The sequence below is a fragment of the Aedes aegypti genome, chromosome 2, assembly GCF_002204515.2.
Source record: "Aedes aegypti strain LVP_AGWG chromosome 2, AaegL5.0 Primary Assembly, whole genome shotgun sequence".
In the NCBI taxonomy this organism is placed as follows: domain Eukaryota; kingdom Metazoa; phylum Arthropoda; class Insecta; order Diptera; family Culicidae; genus Aedes; species Aedes aegypti.
The window spans coordinates 299,066,567-299,086,972 of record NC_035108.1 but is presented as its reverse complement, the minus strand read 5'-3'; the positions used below and the strand labels follow the sequence as shown (position 1 = coordinate 299,086,972).

General features: G+C 37.4%; 1 protein-coding gene across 1 annotated transcript in view; it reads right to left on the bottom strand.

The window, feature by feature from the left end:
* LOC5571666 overlaps nucleotides 1-2,003 on the bottom strand; it is a 99,966-nt gene extending 97,963 nt beyond the window's left edge. Inside the window, exon 1 of the mRNA XM_001653703.2 lies at nucleotides 1,002-2,003. The gene's annotated coding sequence lies outside the window, so the exon portion shown is untranslated. The remainder of the gene's footprint in view (nucleotides 1-1,001) is intronic.
* Between the last annotated feature and the right edge of the window lie 18,403 nt (nucleotides 2,004-20,406).

Here is a 20,406-nt window from a genome sequence, read left to right as displayed (position 1 = left end):
GACAGGCTTGTTTTAAATTTGGAGAAATTTCGATAACGAAATGGTGACTACAAAAAGTTAAACGCGTAATTGGGCTGATAAAACCTATACGGACAGCCTGAACTTTACATTATTGAAGATGATTGTTATTTCAAAATAATTATTAATTATCATTTATCTTGGTGTAAGTAGTTTGTAGTTTATTACAGTAACATGGAATTAATCGGTTAAAAAACTTAATTTACAACATAAAAAAACATAATGAGAGAAATCATTCGAAATTTCGATCATAGCTTATGTGACAATAATTATGGTACTATTTATAAAAAGCAGAGGGAACAAATCTTGGACGAACTGGAAAGCAAAACGTGTTCAGAGTTCAAGGTTGTCCTTTATTTGAACCGAAACGGTACCTTTTTTCAAATTCTATTTTTGCGAAAGTTTAGAAATAACATTGGAATTTAACAGAAATTCAATTACGTTTGGGCATTCATCTCGATAATCTTATTACTCTATTATATATATTTAACAAATGTGTAAGAATTAAGCAAAAAGATAATGAACTATTTTATATTTATCACTAAAACCACTTTCAAATTTGTGTTCGTCTGTGAGATTCACAGTCTTGCAAATTAGTGAACTGAAAAAAAATCATGGAAGAAATGTTAATTAACTATCTATGCTAGTTTTTAATTAACATAAAAGTTTTTTTATACTTATTTCTATCATTATCCTTGGAATACACTTGTTGCAAGGATACCTCTAGAGCAAGGGTTTAACGATCACAAATATTTCGTTCAATTTAACAAAACATTCGCATAGCTTCGTTTTTGTTTAACTATGGATGAATTCTACTCATTATTGCGTATTTTCTAGAAGCATGTTTGATTAATTCAAACTAAAGCTTGTATAGAAAGTTTGGATTGTGTAACTAATGCCAGTTCTAACTCTATCCGGGATAGTGATGGGAAGTCTGCATGTAGTCTAAATCGAGACACCCTAGCCTCGAATCATACACTTACCCGTTGCCCGAAGTTGAATTGTATGAATCCCGGAAGGCAGCTCCGTCAGCCGGCACCAACTCCAAGCGGGAAGCTCACTCACACGGTCTTTTATTTTTGGACACCACGCAAAAGTTCTCCTCGCGGCAACCTGCCCCGAGTTCAATCCGAATCGATCTTGCGACTGACTGGAGGACACACACTCTGAACAAGCACCGCCACTACACAACACTGTCCTCCTACCCTTTTCGCTCGTTTGCTGGGGCTTTTGCTTTCTTTCACGTTTTTATGTTTTCATTCAACACACAACATATCAATCAAAACGAAATTAATATATTAATAAGCTTCTTTTTCTTCGGCCGTCGTCTTTGCGACTTTTCGAACTCGACACACACAGCGCTGTTGCTTTGCCCCTTCTGGAGTCGGGATCGATGCCGATCGATTGTCGTTCGTGGCCAGGGCTTTTCGGCAGACAGTTTAATCTTTTGGATTCTCACTTTTCACGATCTTTTTATACTTCGATTTTCAAGGGGCCTGAAGAGGCTGTGTCGTGCAGCCGTCGCGTTTTGTGTATTAATATTTATGCTATAATGTTGGCTCTTTTTCTGTTTGTTCACTTCCACTTTTGTCTCGGCGTGACTCTCCTCCCGGCGAGGGATGACTTGAGCAATGCAATGGCACTGAGCGCAGTACACTTCCTTCCACCTTTCTTTATCGTTAATCACCGAGGGCACGCAAAATATGAGCCCATAAACGTTGTTGGCTGCGTTATCGTTATGCTTTCCTGATGGACGCCCATATAAAACTCTAAAAGCAGTTCTTTTTCCTTTTAAAATATATTAACTTTTATCACACTTGATGCAAACCACTTTGGAGTAACTTCTTTCGATCGGAAAAGACTTCACTTCAAAAAGACTTCACACGGCGCACTGGCGACGAACCCGTTGTCGCTGTCGGCTGCGAATGCTTGCGTAGTGCTTTGCTGTCGCGGAACGACTGATTGGCTGGGTGGGTTGAAAATGAATTAAATTTTGCCATTCGATTTGGTTGAAGTCGCAGACTTAGAGGAACTCACGTTGCTGTGTGCGATCGTTGGGATGAGTAGCATGCTTGAGGACGGTTAATCGATGCCCGTGGCCGCGTGGTTGAATCTTGTACTCAAATAAGAGAGAAGTTGATCGATTCGATGCAGCACTCTTTCTCTGTTTTGAATTTGTCCGGCAGAATGAGAGTGCAATGTGCAATTTGTGTCGTAGGCGTTTAACTTGTTTAGCTACATATATTATGATTTAATTTGACAATAGACTGGCATGCGAAAAAGTCTGCATTCTACCATTGCGGAACACCAAGTATTTTGAGAAGTTTTTTTTTATTTCCTTCTAAGTAACAATTCGAACATGACTTTATTTTGGTCATCCTGTTATTAGTTTTGAAAAGAAACTATGTTTCTTATATCTAAGCTTGTTGTTGTTGTTTGTGAGGGACTTTAACCCGAAGGTCATTCGTCCCTTTATATCTAAGCGCTACCAGGATTTGGTTCTCGGGATTTGGTTTGTAAACTTGAGATTAGTCACTACATGTTCTTAAATTTTATGGAAGGGATTATTATAGAGTATGTTTAAGAAAAAAACTACTAATTGAACTTCAACTTCACTTAACTTTTGCGAAAGAAAAAATGTATAATAAAAATCACTAGCAAGGTGAGCAACTATCTTCAATATTTAATATGTTGCTTAACTTGACAGATAGGCCTATATCATCTGCGACTTACAAACTTCTTCAGTGTCGACAAGTCGAGCACTCGACACTGAAGAAGTATGTTAGTCGCAGACGAAATAGGCCTATCTGTCAAGATAAGTAGCATATTAGAGTTCATAGGTATTTGATCACCTTACTGATGATTTTCAGCATTTTTTCTTTTGCAAAAGTTAAGTAAAGTGTTAAATTTTGATTTGTATTTTTTCTTAAGAAAAATATGTTCAAATTTGGTATCCAAGCTCCATCAACACAATTCCACCCACAACAACGTTTTATCGACTACTCCGAACAAGAAGAGAGTGAGAGCCCCACTCGATCAAACATGGTCAGCTCACATTCGCCTTTCCCACGGACTTTCAGTTTCATTCGCGTCTCAATTCAGCACTGCTCAAGCTCTCTGACCTCCGAGAGTGTGTCTGTTACTTGCGCTGCTGGTGGGTGCCGTGAAAACATAACCTCCAGCTCTTGCAAAGTCTACCCTTGGCGGCGGCTTATGGGGGTTTACTTATTACGCCGGCATCATCCGATGAGCATAATATTACAGCCGGGGTACGATCCATTGCCACATTGCATTATTGAGGGGTAGCAAAGCCGTCTCCTTCATCATTCCATCATTGAAAGCGGCGGTGACCCTTCGTGGAGATGCTAATATTGAACCGATGATCACGATAATTTCAAGCGAGAAGCTTTGCGAGCTTGTGGGTGTTAGGTTTGGGAGGAGAGGTAAACCTTTCTTTCGGATGCGGGTGAGGATATTGTTTTCGTCGAGACCGGATCATGAAACATGTAACTGAACAACGGAAAAACTGCGCCTTATAGGCGTTGCCAGAAGCGGAAAGAGGGTACTGTTTACTCCCCTTGACTGATCGAAAAAACATCAAAATCAACTGGTTTGCTACTGTTAATTATCATCTGTTGCAATTCTTATTTGATTGTTTCCAGCAATCATATTTAAAAAAAAAATAACGTCATGATAGGTTTTTAAAGAAAGTTTGAAGATCACTAGACAATCTTACAACTGCCAAAGATCCTGGTCGAAATTTCAATAAACATGAAATCTCTAAGAGCACCAAGAAAAACTCATCTGCAGAAAAAATGTTCGATAAATTCTTGGGTACATATATGTAGAAATGTCTGGTTTAAGTACTGGCCAAATTCGACAAATTATGCTTAAAAGTTATTTTGAATTTACTTATCGGCATATCGGTCCATTTTGCTCGAAGTAAGAGGGAGCAAGGAGAAGAAAGCAATGAATACTAGATGGATAGTAGAGATGGTCGGGTTTCACATTTTTCAAACCCGAACCCGACCCGTACCCGACTTAATTTATTCCTTTAAACCCGGACCCGACCCGAACCCGAGACAAAAATTTAAAAGCAAACCCGGACCCGACCCGAACCCGAAAAATTTTCGCTGTTCAAACCCGAACCCGACCCGAAACCCGAGAAAGTTTTCTAAGAAAAACCCGAATAGAACCCGAGTTCGAAAAGATGATAAATTCATCGGTTCTGATGCATAGGGAAGCTTTCCGGTTGTTACTTTGTGAACAATTATCCCCAAACCCGACCCAAACCCGGCAAAACCCGATTTTTTTCAAGCCCGAACCCGACCCGTACCCGATATTTTTTTAACCTTCAAACCCGACCCGAACCCGAACCCGAAAAAATAAAAAGTTTCAAACCCGAACCCGACCCGAACCCGTCGGGTTCGGGTTCGGGTCGGGTTTCGGGTTTGAAAACCCGAGACCCGACCATCTCTAATGGATAGGTACCGTAAGGGAACGCGAGAGAAATTGGATTAGATGTTGAAGAGGGCATACCATATGAAACAGTATTACTTGAAACGTCACTTCCTTGTGGCTAACGTCCCCTATGGGAACGGCTTGGGTGTGTTTTGAGAATGACACTACCAAGACACGGCTTTATTGAGCGCAAATAATGGCGTGTACATGATTGGTTTGAGATTTCACAGATTTAAGTTAGTTTAGGTGAACCCAAACTTTTGCACGATACACCATACTGAGGGGTGAACCCAAACTTTTGCACGATGACTTGACTGACTGTTTTATTGATTTTGAATACTTTTCAGATTTTTCCGCCAAAATTTCGTGGCGTTTCTTCAAAGAATATGAGTCTACGATTCTAATGACACTCTGATTTAAAATTTTGGTCGACCCAATCCTGAGGAAATTAAATATGATTTTTCAGTGTGTTTTTTGGAAAATGTCACAACTTTAAGTAAAAATTTAGTATACAAAGTTCAAAGAATGTTTTTGGAAAAATACATACGAAGTAAGAATAACTCTTTGCCTTTCGAATGCGACTTAGAGAGTTTCAATTGGACGTGTAATCACAGAGATATGGACAGAACACTTTTGCATGTTTTTTAGGGGGTGAACCCAAACTTATGCACGGGAGTGTATGTATGTATATGTATGTAGGTAGCCACCATCCTAGCTTGAGTCTTGCTCTGCATGCGGTTCCACTTTTCAGTAAAGTCAATTTTCATTATCAAACTGAATTCAACATACTATTGTATGAAGGGCCAAAATGGGGTGTGGCGGACCCGTAAGCAGAGACACTTACGCGAAACCCGCGGGAAATAGAGAATCTCCTTCCAATAATATGATCCAACGGAAAGTATAATGAAATTTGCAATACCTGTCAAGTTATCCACGGGATGGTTTGTTGTATGAAGGGCGCGTCAAATCCATTACAACTGTTGGGATAGAAGAACCCATCTACAAGGATGTTATGGTTACATCAACCCTTGACTCCGGCTGGCACTCCACTCCATTGTCCAGTTGTAACTTCAATGATGCCCTACCACTAGTAATGTTTGAAGAGAAATCATGAGATAAGATGAAATAAATAAATGAATTTTGGAAGAAACCCTTGAAAATCTCGAATTGGTTTCTAAAATCGTTGACAATATCTCTGAAACGATCCTCAGAGGCATTACGAATTGTATTCCCTTCAAATTTTTGTCCTTTGAGTAGATGGTTGAAATATAAAGAATTGAAGTTTAACATAAATAAGACTAAATTCATCCATTGTCCAATCAGTTTACGTTCCTCTATCAGTAAACTTTTTGAAGAGGTCATTTTAAACAGAATGATGGTCCACATCAACGAAAATTCAATTTTTGCCAATGAACAGTTTGGATTCCGCCATGGACATTCAGCCACTCATCAACTTCTACGTTTAACACATTTGATTCGTTCAAACCAATCTGAAAGCTATTCTACTGGTCTTGCACTTCTAGACATAGACATAGCATACGACAGTGTTTGGCATGAAGGCTTGATCGTAAAATTAAAAAACTTTAATTTTCAAACATACATTGTTGAAATAATTCAATGTTATCGTACACTTCAGGTTAATTATCAGAACTCCAGGTCTGAAAGACTTCCTGTAAGAGCTGGTGTTCCTCAAGGCAGCATTATGGGACCAATATTATACAATATTTTCCCATCTGACTTACCTGTGTTACTTCAGGGATGTCAAAAATCTTTATTTGCGGATGACACAGGCCTCTCCGCCAAAGGACGAAGCTTGCTTGTCATCTGTAGTCGATTGCAAAAAAGTTTGGATAATTTTTCTTCATACTTGCAAAAATGAAACATTTTCCCTATTGCTTCCAAAACTCAACAAATAATATTCCCACATAAACCAAGAGCTTTTTATTTGAAACCTTCAAGTAGACATGTTGTCGTGATGAGAAAAGTTCCAATAAATTGGTCAGATGAAGTTAAGGCTCATGCTAGATAAGAATTGAACTTTCAAAAATCACATTGGGGGCATTCAAGCCAAATGTAACAAATATGTAAAATGTCTCTATCCCCTTATTAATAGAAAATCAAAACTTTGTCATAAAGACAAGCTTTTGATATTTAAAACAAATTTTCAGTCCTGCCATTTTGTTTGCTGTACCAATATGGAATAGCTGTTGTAATACCAGAAAGAAAGCTCTGCAGAGAATTGAAAATAAAATTTTGAAAATGATTCTGAAGGTTCCTCCCTGGTATAGTACCAATGAGTTACATCAGAATATCCAATGTTGAAACATTGGAACAAATGTCAAATAAAATCATTAATAATTTCAGGCAAAAATCGTTACAATCCTGTATTGCCACGATTAATGCGTTATATATTTAGGCTGAGTTAGGTTAAGTAAATTGAAAACGTATTTGCTTTTCTCTTATAAGCAGGTGAAATCAACTCACCTGTAAAAAATATGAACTGCTACGGCAAATCAAATGTAATATGTTGTTAACAAAATGTTGATAAAATCTTTATTTTGTGTTACCAATTAAGGTTTTATGGCTATGGTGTGTATTTACACAGACCACCTAGATATATGAAATGAATGTTATGTTTAAAATGATACTAATAAAAAAATTGGAAAAAAGCGAGAAAAAAAAAGAATATGTATCCTTTTGATGAAAAAAAAAAACGTTTGGAATCTTCTTTTGCACGGCCGTGTAAAACAAATCCGTGCAAAAACAGAATCGGGTGTAATTCATTTCTGGAAGAGAAATCCAAATTCTCCAAATTCTTAGAGGAAATATTTGAAGTTATTTCTAGACGAAAAAAATCACATGGATATCTGTTGCAATCATTTTAATATTTTTTTTTATCAAAATGTCCGAGATGATTATGGCGAGCCTTTTAAAAACGATAACAATTATCAAGAAATATTTGGAAAAATAAAGATAAGACATCTTCATGTACAGAAATATTGTTATGTTGAAAAAAAAAAACAGTTTGTTCTAGAATTCGTAGGTTTGCAAACCAATATTATTGTTGTCTTAACAATAAAACAATCGAAGTTGCACAGAGATTTAATGAATGGGGCTTGGGATCAGCTAACCGTTTTCAATATACACAAATTGAGAGGTCAGAGTTTGAAAGACAATAACGGCGCCGGCCACGTCCAATGCGGTCATCGGGGAAGGGAAGGAATGTTAGTTAGAAAACCGTTGTTACTTGAGACCGAATATACCTCTGCATCTCCTACATGACTACTGTTCATGGAAAGGATATTGAATTAGTGGGATAAAGTGGGATCTATGATAAAATTACGCCTAACCAATTGGGCGATATTACACGAAAACGCATTGCATGTCAAACCAGTGTGCTTCCGGTCAAATCGCTCGCCCCCGCAAGAGCAAGCGACACAGCTGATGGACCAAACACTGTTGATATGATTACGCCACTTTTTCTCCACGCTGCGCGAACCGGACACGCCTGATCCATATTGCATCGCTCTCCCCCTCAAAGGCTAGCAATACAGTTGATGGATCAAACACTACTCTGTTGGACTCAACAATGAACAATCAGTTATGTCAAAAAAGTGCGTGTTTTGTTTGGTGTATGTAGAATATAAAAACTTTCAAGTTATTAATAGATGTATGGAAACTTGTCAATAATGAGTTTTTTTTTACTTTATTCATAACCAAAATGGCATATTCACAATCGAAAAAGAGCTAAATCTGGAATTATTAAGCCGCCATCATCGTGGTCTTCTATAACATATATTTTTGTCAATACTACTGAAAGAATTAAATTTTTTAAAGTGTTTCTAGCTGATGTACTTTCTACCTGAACCCAAGTTTGACTTGCTAGTTTGTTAAAAAAAATAATATAATCACGCCTCATACATGTAGGAAATATCCCCAGTTATTACACCATTCCTTCTTCAATCAATCAAATACTCGTTTTTGATGAACTTCGGATATCACGAATAACGAATCTAACACAGCAATTATAAAACAAGAGTTTTTTTTTAATTTCTATATTGGTATCATTCTAAACATTACATTCATTTCTTACATCTAGGTGTTCTGTGTTATTAGACAACACTATCATCCTAATTTGGTAAAAAAAATTTAAGATTTTATTAACATTTTGATAACAACATATTACATTTCATTTGCCGTAGCAGTTCAGATTTTTTACAGGTGTGTTGATTTCTCCTGCTTATAAGGGAAAAAAACTCTTTGAATATACTTAACCTAACTTAACCTAAACATATAACGCATTAATCGAGGCAATAGAAAATTGTAACGATTTTTGCCTGAAATTATTTATTATTTTATTTGACATTTGTTCCAATGTTTCAACATTGGATATTCTATGTAACTGATTGGTACTATACCAGGGAGGAAGTCTCAGAATCATTTTCAAAATTTTATTTTGAATTCTCTGCAGAGCTTTCTTCCTGGTATTACAACAGCTAGTCCATATTGGTACAGCATACAACATGGCTGGCCTGAAAATTTGTTTGAATATCAAAAGCTTGTTTTTAAGACAAAGTTTTGATTTTCTATTAATAAGGGGATAGAGACATTTTACATATTTATTACATTTGGCTTGAATGCCCTCAATGTGATTTTTGAAAGTTAAATTCTTATCTAGCATGAGCCCTAGATACTTAACTTCATCTGACCAATTTATTGGAACCCCTATCATCGTGACAACATGTCTACTTGAAGGTTTCAAATAAAGAGCTTTTGGTTTATGTGGGAATATTATTAGTTGAGTTTTGGAAGCATTAGGAGAAATCTTCCATTTTTGCAAGTATGAAGAAAAAATATCCAAACTTTTTTGCAATCGACTACAGATGACACGCAAGCTTCGTCTTTTGGCGGAGAGGCCTGTGTCATCCGCAAACAAGGATTTCTGACATCCCTGAGGTAACTCATGTAAGTCAGATGTGAAAATATTGTATAATATTGGTCCCAAAATGCTGCCTTGAGGAACACCAGCTCTAACAGGAAGCTTTTCAGATCTGGAGTTCTGATAATTAACCTGAAGTGTACGATTTGACAGATAACTTTGAATTATTCTAACAATGTATGTTGGAAAATTAAAATTTTTTTAATTTTACAATCAAACCTTCATGCCAAACACTGTCGAATGCTTTTTCTATGTCTAAAAGAGCAAGACCAGTAGAATAGCCTTCAGATTTGTTGGAACGGATCAAATTTGTTACACGTAAAAGTTGATGAGTGGTCGAATGTCCATGGCGGAATCCGAACTGTTCATTGGCAAAAATTGAATTTTCGTTGATGTGGGCCATCATTCTGTTCAAAATAACCTTTTCAAAAAGTTTACTGATGGAGGAAAGCCAACTGATTGGATGATAGCTAGAAGCTTCTGCAGGATTTTTGTCTGGTTTTAAAATTGGAACAACCTTAGCATTTTTCCATTTGTCAGGAAAATATGCTAATTGAAAACATTTGTTGAATATATCAACTAAAAATGATAAGCTACTTTCTGGAAGTTTCTTGATGAGGATGTAGAAAATTCCATCATCGCCAGGAGGTTTCATATTTTTGATTTTTTTAATAATAGTTCTCACTTCTTTTAAATCAGTCTCCCAGGCATTTTCGAAAACGTTCTCGTGATTGAGAATATTTTCGAATTCCTGAGTAACTTCATTTTCAATTGGTAAGTAAGTCCTAAATTTAAATTGTGCGCACTTTCAAACTGCATAGCAAGTTTTTGAGCTTTTTCGCAATTAGTTAGTAATAATTTGTTTTCCTCTTTCAATGCCGGTATTGGCTTCTGAGGTTTTTTCAAGATTTTAGATAATTTCCAGAAGGGCTTAGAGCCAGGGTCCAATTGAGAAATTTTATTTTCAAAATATTTGTTTCTTAATTGAGCAAAACGTTTCTTGATTTCTTTCTGCAAATCCTGTCATATAAGTTTCATAGCAGGATCGCGAGTGCGTTGAAATTGCCTTCTCCTCACGTTTTTAAGACGGATCAAGAGTTTAAGATCATCGTCTAAATTCACGGATTCAAATTTTATTTATTTATTTATTTATTTGTATCACCGCCTTCGACATAGAGCCGTACAGACTGTATAACTTAAAATTATGCTTTCAAATGTTCCAATACGTTCTATTCTATTGCGAGCAATATTTACTGTGATACATGTATACAACATTCGAATTAAAAACAAACAGGAGCACGAACTTAAAGCAAAAACAGCACAGTTTTCTCCGGTAAATCAAAACAGAAACACTTTTCAACTATAATCTAATAACAATCAAACTGTTTCAAAAACCTCAAAACATTAATTAATACCACAACAACATTTCTTACATTATCAAATCCAGCAATCACAATTCGAAATTAATTTGGAACATTTTATAGTAAAACAAACACATACAATTGATTCGTCAATCAAAATCATTAGAGTTAACATTTAAATTGAAGGCTTCCACGTTTCACTCATCCGGTTACGAAACTCGCGAAATTTAATTCCTTTCGGCCATGTAGAAGCGCTCAATGCTAGTGGTTTTAAATTCACATTCAAGAGAACTTTGAAAGATACGTAATCCAATGTGTTCGTGTTCTTGTGTTTTGAAACAAGCTTCACTACTTCCTTACAACAAGAAATAGGAATATGCAATGAGCGTGATACCATCTCACTTATAACATTCTCAGTTACGCTTCTATCGATATTGGTGAGGTATATCGAAAACGATTCGCTTTCAGGCATCTGTTCGGAACACTGCGACGACTCCGTTGGTAGTCTTCCACACGAGCTGATTTCATCAGATCCATCCAAAACATTGGGCGATGACGTAGGTGTAGAATGACGAAAAGGAGTTGCTGCTTCTAGTTTCCGCACGACATTCGCAAGGGTTTTGGAAATTTCTGCAACGGTGGACTTGAGATCATTAATTTCATCTTCAGTCGATCTGAGTGATTCTGTGGTTGTAGACACATCGACATGTATTCGCTCTCTTATTCTACAAAACAACACCATAATGTTGGTCGATAGAGCACACAAGGCGGTTTCTGTGATACCAACACAGGTGGCATGAAACAATTTGGCGCAATGTCCTTCACACACCGTATATAGTTCACTGTCAACATTGATTTGGAGAGAGCATTTCTCACAAAACTTTGCCATTGCGATATTTAGCTTCAACGCACGATTTTTATTTGTCAATTTTTCCAACCGATGAATTCTATGCAATTAACGTTATACTCTGGATAAATAGCCCAGCGACTCATGAATAATCTGCTTCAATATCAAAGATTTTAGACAAACGGTTTTGCACTTTAATTCGATTTAGACAGCACGAAAAGGATCAAGCACGTAAGCAACAAGTATTGTGAGTCCTTGATGGGTATGATTCATGATCAAGCGATCGTTTACTGAAAAATGATCATTGTTCGATACTCTACCAGGCAAATTCCGGAAACGACCGTTATCGTAACGGATATTATCTTTCATCTGCCTGGCACGAGCCTCAATGACCCTTTTGCGTGAAGGGCAATTCCAAAAATTAGACTTATGGTTAGCCCCGCAATTACAGCATATGAACTTGGTGGTATCTTCCTTCACTGGACAGACGTCTTTGGCTTGAGAAGAACCTCCACAAATCATGCATTTAGCATCCATTCGACAATTTTTTGTACCATGACCCCACTTTTGGCACCGACGGCACTGAGTGGGGTTCTGGTAATTTCCTCCAGATTTCTGGAAATGTTCCCATGTCACACGGACATCGAACAAAAGTTTTGCTTTTTCTAAAGCTTTAATATTATTTAGTTCTTTTTTGTTAAAGTGAACTAAATAAAATTCTTGAGAAAGCCCTTTCCAAACAATGCCAGATTGGGTTCTCTTTTTCATAATGATTACTTGGACTGGGGAAAATCCAAGTAAATCATTTATTCCATTTTTGATCTCTTCAGGTGACTTATAGTCACTTGAGAGACCTTTCAAGACAACTTTGAACAAACGTTCAGTTTTGTCGTCATAAGTAAAAAATTTGTACTTCTTCTCTTCAAGATGTTTGAGAAGAAGTTCGCGATCTCTAAGATTTTCCGGCAAAACGCGACAGTCTCCTTTCTTTGCGATTTGAAAGGAAACCTTGATTCCCCTAATGGAGTTCAAGATCTCCTGCCTAAATCCCCCAAATTCGGAACAACTGACCACGATAGGTGGCACTCTTTGCTTCCTCACTTGAATCAAAGAGCCTGGGCTAGAGGCTGCTTCGATTTGGTGTTCGGAAAATTTGTCTAGAGCATCGAACTGATTGCTCATTTCGATACAATTATTCATTTCACCCTTGGAAGAAAGTTCGCATTCCGGAGAAACGTCATTTCTTCCACGTTTAGTGACAGTTTTAAATCCCACCTTTTTGGAAGAAAGTTGTGAATTCAGAGATTCACCCTTCCTTTTGTTTGTTGTTGATACCATGTTTAATTAATAAACGAAAGAAGACGTGACCTTCGAGAGGTTTTTTCCCAAGACGGTGTCCAAGAAGGATTACCACCGCTAGCTTTCGCCAACGGGTCCAACGAAAAATCGAAGGCACGGGTCCTAACAAGAATCGTAAAGGGATCAATAGTAGAAAAAATAGTAATGAAAAGTACTGTTTTAGTAGCACTGAAAAGTACCGTTTTTAAGTTTAGCACTGAAAAGTACTGTTTATGTAGCACTGAAGAGTACTGTTTTATTGCTTTAGGTAGTTTTAAAGAAAACTTCCAAGAGCAGAGAGAATTCTTGTACGCACAGCACGAAGGTACGATGCGCACTGTATAAAACAAGAGTATATTGTACAATAAGCATAGCATAGCATGGCATAGCATAGACTGACTGTACATGTCAATGGTTGCTACTCCGTGATTGATCGGAACTGGTAAGAATTGCACTACGATCCAAATTAATAAGGGATGGGAGTTTCCGCTTACTCTCGAAGTGCAATTTTAGCAGATCTAATATTATTGATCAATAACGGCGCCGGCCAAGTCCTTACAGTCAGTTGGGATGGGGAAGGAATGTTAGGGTGTAATGATTGTTGCTTCTAGAGTGAGGGAGGAAAAGATCTGGGAGTCACCTCTTGTCACGACTTGTACTTAAAGCTAGTTTTGTATTTTTGTCTCGAGAAGTTTTTGGAAAAAATACGTCAACATCAATAATGTCGAACAATTCAAAATACGTTTTTAATAATGACGAAAACTGAAAATTGAATGTATATATTTTAACTTATATGAAACAGGAATAATGCCGACGCTTGTAGTGACGAACCATACATAGTTTGTTTGAAAATTACATATGAGTATTACTGTGCATTTTGTCTCGATATGGTAGAAGTTTTAGAAAATACGTCAACATTCACAATGTCGAACAATTCAAGAGATAATTTTTAATAATGTCAAAAAGAGAAAAATATATGTATATTGAAGTTGTATAAGAAAAAAGCATAATGCCGACACTTATAGTGACGAACCATACAAAGTTTGTTTTAATATTACATAAAAGTTACGCTTTCAAGAAAAAATATGTTATCATAACTCCGGCGACGAAAACACGCGCGAATCCGTCAGCAAAATCAATCGGACGACGCAAAACCGAACTGTCCTGCTTGGGCTTCACGAAGCACTACCCAGCAAGACGCTTCAAAACAGGGGAAAAAAAATTCTCCGGCAACGAAAATACGCGCGAATCCGTCAGCAAAATCAATCGGACGACGCAAAACGAGAGCCTGTGTCCTTATTTAGGGGTACACTAGATATAATTCCAACATACATAAAATAGAAATATTTGAAGTATCCTTAGTTTATGTTGAAGTAATACCAGTTGCACCTTCTCACTCTATTACCGTGAATTAATTTAATATTTCTCTAAAACTGCGAATGAAACACTTCATCATAAATTCTGATGTGAAACCGATGATTATTTTCTACTTTGTAAATTTGACTACGAAAGATTTATGGATATAACCACCGCCCTACCCTCCACCCCCAATGGAAAACTTGGCTACGCCCATGCGGCGCCTAATTCGTAAGAGGCAATGAAACTTATCTTTCTGCGATTTTTCCACATTCTTAAAGCGGTGGGAAGCTGCGGCAGATCTACGAACAGTTCAGACAGTTCGACCTCGACAAACAGCGCTGTGTTGTTCGAGTGAGTGGAACTTCGAGGTTGAATATTGGAATGAAAGAGAAAGAGAGCGATTCATTGGTCTTCGGTGGGGGTGGCGGCTGCTTTGCTTTGGTGAGCTCTGTGGCAGTGAGATGAAGGCCATGTTTCGTCCGTCGATGATGCAGATAGGTACCTGCACAATCGATTGTTTGTAATGAGAGAATTTTTGGAGAAGAGGAGTGTGGTGAGAGGTGGTTATCATTATCAATCCATTTCATTATTACTGTATGAGAAAAGCGATCGAGATGATAGATTGTTTGTACAAGGCCATTTGCAAACAATTTGCGGTGATCAATGTGCAACATTAACAAGGGTTTGGCAATGGTGATCGTTTATTATGTTATGTTTATACGATAATTGTTTCCAGTACTAATTGTTTGGGGTTTTATTGATTCTGTTTTTCAACATATCAACTGCAATAGCTGTGCATTCCATTGTGTTGGTTCTACAGCATTCAGTTGTCTTAAGCTTGGAAATTCCAGAGATGTTTTTGGAGAAGAAAATATTCGTAGATTCCTCCTGTAATTCAAATACTTACTAATATCCTTAGCAGCACGCATGTTCAAGAAAATTCACATCCCCGTTATCTTGTGCGTCTAAGGGCCGATTTCTTCACCTTCGCTTAAGCCGTAAACCACGTTTACCCATACATTTAAACCAAGTTTAAGGGCTAAGCGATGGTGAAGAAACCGCTTATAAAAGTGAGATAGGAAATCCATATCTCAGTCTTCTAAGGTTGTTTCTTTCACGAAAGTTGTAGAAAATGCTGTTTTGAACAACTATGTCGAAGACCGAAGATAAAATATGGTTCTGATAAAAGCCCCTTAAAATTGTTTTTTGTTTATCTACATAACTTTTGCAGTTTTGATTTTACAGTTTTCACGGTGCCCCGACTGACCGTTATTATAAAAAAAAACTGTCCATCAAATCTGAGAACAGGGCTCAATTCCTGAGGTCATTCTGCACCTGTAGGCCAATTAAAAAAAATCCCTAGGAAGAATCTCAAGAAATCTTGTTTTGGAATTTTTGACTTAAAAATTCAATATAATTTATATTACACGGAATAGCAACCATTGATATGTGTAGTCAGTCTAAGCTAAGCTAAGCTAAAAATTCAATATAATTTATATTAAATAACGTAAATCACTGGAAAAAAAAACCTACTTAAACGCTTAAAAAGAAGGCCAAACTGTTATAAACTAGGAGATAAATGTTATCGTTTACAATATTTACAACGGACTTAACTCACCAGAGTGTTTTAAGTATGTTTTAACATGGCTTAAACCAGTAATCTTAGTATAATAGATAAAAATCTAAGAAATAAATTTCAATATAATTTTGATATTATGTTCGATAAACGTGAAACATTCATTGCTGAATATAGTTTATTTACAACTAACTTTTCGACATTCTCACTAAATGACCAGCTTACCAAAGTCTGCGTATTTAGTTTGCTCAATAGAATAAGCTTCCTTGTGCATCTGGTACTACTCTTGATGTTTGCGTCTAGTTTTCCACCGGGTATTGCCCTCAGCACTTTACGTTACAATTATTCTGTTCTACATTCTCAGCCACAATAAGATTTTAACTCCACGGAAAACATTATTGTCATATGTTACAAGTCTTCGAATGTTAACAAAGTCTCTAACAACTTCAAATTAATCCCCAATAAGTACGATTTATATATCAACATCACAAGAACTTCCATTCTCTATACCTACGACCATTAACACCCGATTCTGTTTTTGCACGGGGGATGCGTACCGTGCAAAAAAAAAAATCATTTCAAAATGTCAAACACCGTGCAAAAAAAAGTAACACCATTTCTCGACGTTTCATGCAAAAATAAGCTTTCAGCGGGAAAAAAAGTGTGGAAGCTTCTTTTGCACGGCCGTGTTTAAAAAATCCATGCAAAACCAGAATTGGGTATACTTGGATTTAATAAAATTAATCGTAAATCTGTTTATTAATTTCTAGGTCACGTTCGACGCAGTAACGAAAATCTAGCTGTGGCAGGTAATATCATATATTTTAAAAGAAGATGGTAATATCTTACCATGAACTGAGAAAGCGGATTAAGCTGATAAATACAATCAAGTGTAAGAATTGTAGACGAGGTGCCACCTTATTTTTGTTAAATTACATGGGAGGAAAAGAAGACGAGTTTCCGAATTTACTGTTCAATATTGCGTTCTGACGCATGTACTCCTTGATTTTGAAGACGATTACTTTATTGGAATCGATCGCAGATCAGGGTTTTACTATTATAAAGATGGACAATTAGGATAAGCTTTTAATACAATTTACTCTACCCAAACTTATACGGTCGCATATAGAAAAAGAAGCAGATTCAATTGTGTTGGTGCTGAGGTAACGCTTGATGGGGATGTAGTTTTTTTTACTTAATAACTTCGAGTCTATTACACGACACTGAAGACGGCCTGACAGTTGAGGTCGAAATACGCGTATCTGTCAAAGGATTCAAACTCTAGTGGAATTAAATGGTATAGTACTAAATTCGGTTTTTTCATCTACTTAATAATTCATTCCTTAGCCTCATGCGCTATTAGGCATTACGAAGCCGAGTTCTTTTGATTGTTTTTACAATTACATGATGGCTTCTTAATTTTATATGTTAGCTTTGGGGTACCGTAAAACTCGCGGTTTGGTCGAGGTTAGAGGTAACAATAATTTTAAGGAAAGGATAGGATAATGAGATCAGTCCGTTGACATTCAGCAGCTTTCGTTTATGACGTATTTACTTTGCTGCTGGTCGAAAGTAGAGTGGACAATGACAACCTGTAACGATACAAAAAGACGGATTTCGAGGGGACAAAAGGTGGACAAGTGGACCGACAAGAAAGGGAAGCTAAACAATGATTATTTAAAAAAAATTTTACATAAGCTTCATGTACACAAAGTCAAGTTTACCCAACACATCCCTGATGTCTTTCTTTTCTGGTTTCCCTTGGGCCCTGAGGGATGCACAAAAATCAGATCTGGAAAACCGTATTCGGGGCATTCCCAAACTACGTGCTTGATATCTTGGTAACCTGCACCGCAGCTGCAGTGATTGCTATCTGTGAGCCCTATTCGATAGAAGTGAGAGCCTAGAGAGTTGTGATTCTACATAAGATGACAAATTACCTTAATAAAGTCACGACTTAAGTCCAACCCCTTGAACCACGGCTTCTTCGATACCCACGGAAGAATGGAATGTAACCACCTGCCCAATTCTCCGGCATCCCACTTTTGTTGCCAGCTGACCAATGCATGTTGACAAGCCATTGAAAATAATTCGCTGAAGCCGATTTGTCGATCATAAATATCGCCATCCATAGCGCCCACCTTGGCAAGGGAGTCCGCTTTCTCATTGCCCGGAATCGAGCAATGAGAAGGGACACAGGCCAAGGTGATAGTATATGATTCATTCGATAGGGCACTCAATGTAGATCGTATTTCATCAAGGAAAATCGGAGAGTGCTTTACCGGCCTCATTTAACGAATAGCCTCTATGGAGCTAATGCTATCCGTAAAAATTAATTATTGATCAGAGGGAAGAGAGACAATTCGCTCTAATGCGTAATGTATAGCCGTTAATTCTGCAACCTACACGGAGCAACGGTTCTGAAGTTTATATGCAGCGCTATGAAACTCGTTATACCACCAAATCCAGTGGAATCATTTGGGTTTGGCCTATCTGTGTGAAACTTTCTATCGCAGCTGACGTGACCAAACGTGTTTGCGAAATTTTTTGGTATTTGCTCCGAACGAAGCAGATCTGGTATTCCATGGATATCTTGCTTCATGGTCAGATCAAAAACTACAGCGGAATTTGAGAAGTCAGGGAAGCAACCGTGATTGGGAAGATTCAAAGAAGCGTTAAACTCCTGAGTCATGTACGCGTAGTACAATGTCATAAATCTTGTTCGAGGATTTGGTTCGATTAGCTTCTCAAAATTTTCAATTACCTTAACCTTACCAGGAACCTTAACGACAATTCCCCGAACCGATTTGATAAAGGCAGTATTCCTGCTAATACCTCTAGGCTCATGGTATGAGTCGAGTTCATACAGCCTAAAGCGATCCGAAGACAGCAATACTGAATACGCTGGAGCTACAGAATATGTGTTTTCGCTACGGATTGAAAGCAAAAACTACCGTATTCAAGAACCGACAGAATCGTGGTGCGATATAGCTTTATCAGATCATCCGGGTGGGCTCCTCACCATGTTTCTGTGAGTGTACGCATGAAGTTGATTCATTGTTGGCACTACTGATACAGATATTGTTTTCCCCAGGTGCATTTAGAATCAAACCAGACCACTAAATACATATGTGATAAACCTTGAGAGACTTCCTTACCCATGAATTGAAGCTCAGATCAATATCCGTGTATGTCTGGCTGCGAATATCTCCTTTTACAGATTACGTAACCAGATAAGGGACCCGCAACTTGCAAAAGAAAACGGACTTTCTACACTGTTGCTTGATAAATGCTTATCTGACTTCAGAGATCCATTCATTCGCTAATACCTTCTTCAAAACACCTAGCGATCCTTTATCGTACAACACAGAAAAGTGTTTCGAAAGGTATATCTGTTTTCAATAATAATGGAAAGAGAGCAACTATGAATGCAGGCATGCCCAAATGAAACATTATTGTCAATTTGCTCTATATAAAACGCTGATTCTCAGCGCTCTAACCACATTTATTTTGGAACAGGAGCAAAGACTATTAAGCGAACAAAATCCGGCAAACCTCAGTGAGCTGGTCATTTAGTGCGAATGCTTATAAAATGTTGCATCAATTAGATGGAGGTCGGTGGCCCCGTGGAAGACATCCGCGTATGTTTAGGTATCAGAAGGCCAACTCCAAAGGCATGACCCCCACCAGTTGGGAGATTTGTGCCATAACCAAATCATTCCAGATTTGAAACAAACGTTATTACTTGCTCTAATCGTCTATAACAATCATCATACGGCTTATCTTCTAATTATTGTTTTACTACATTTGTTCTAAGATCCCTTTTTCCAAAATAACAACATTGTTATTTGTTAATTTATTTGTTTTACCTTGCAATCGGTTCAACATTGATAACAACAATCAATTAAAAACCAGTGAACTATTGAAAAAAAAAACATACCTTAGCTACTCTGGATGGTTAAGTTAGTTAAAAATACTACTAATTATAATAACGGTAACAATTGTATACAAGTTGACAACAGTTTGGTCTACTTTTTGAGCGTATTTGTAGCTTTTTTCATCAGTATTGCGTAATTTCAGTATAGTTTAAATTGAAATTTTAGTCAAAAACTTCAAATCAAGATTTTTTGAGATTCGCCATAGGGATTTTTTTTAATTGGCTCAGAGGTGTAGAACAACCTCAGGAGTCGAGCCCTGTACTCAGATTTGAAGGATTTTTTTTCAAAATAACGGGCTGTCGAGGCACCGTGCTAGCGTAATGTTGAACATCAGGCACATAAGTCCATTACCCTGTCGAAGTCCCCTGCGGGATTCAAACGAACTGGAGTGTTCGCCAGAAATCTTTGCGCAGTTCTGCACACCGTCCATCGTCGTTCTAATTAGTCTTTTGAGCTTCCCAGAACAGCTGTTCTCGTCCATGATCCTCCATAGCTCTATGCGGTCGATACTGTCGTATGCCGCCTTAAAATCCTTTGATTTTAAAGGTTGATGCGTAGGGATGATAAAT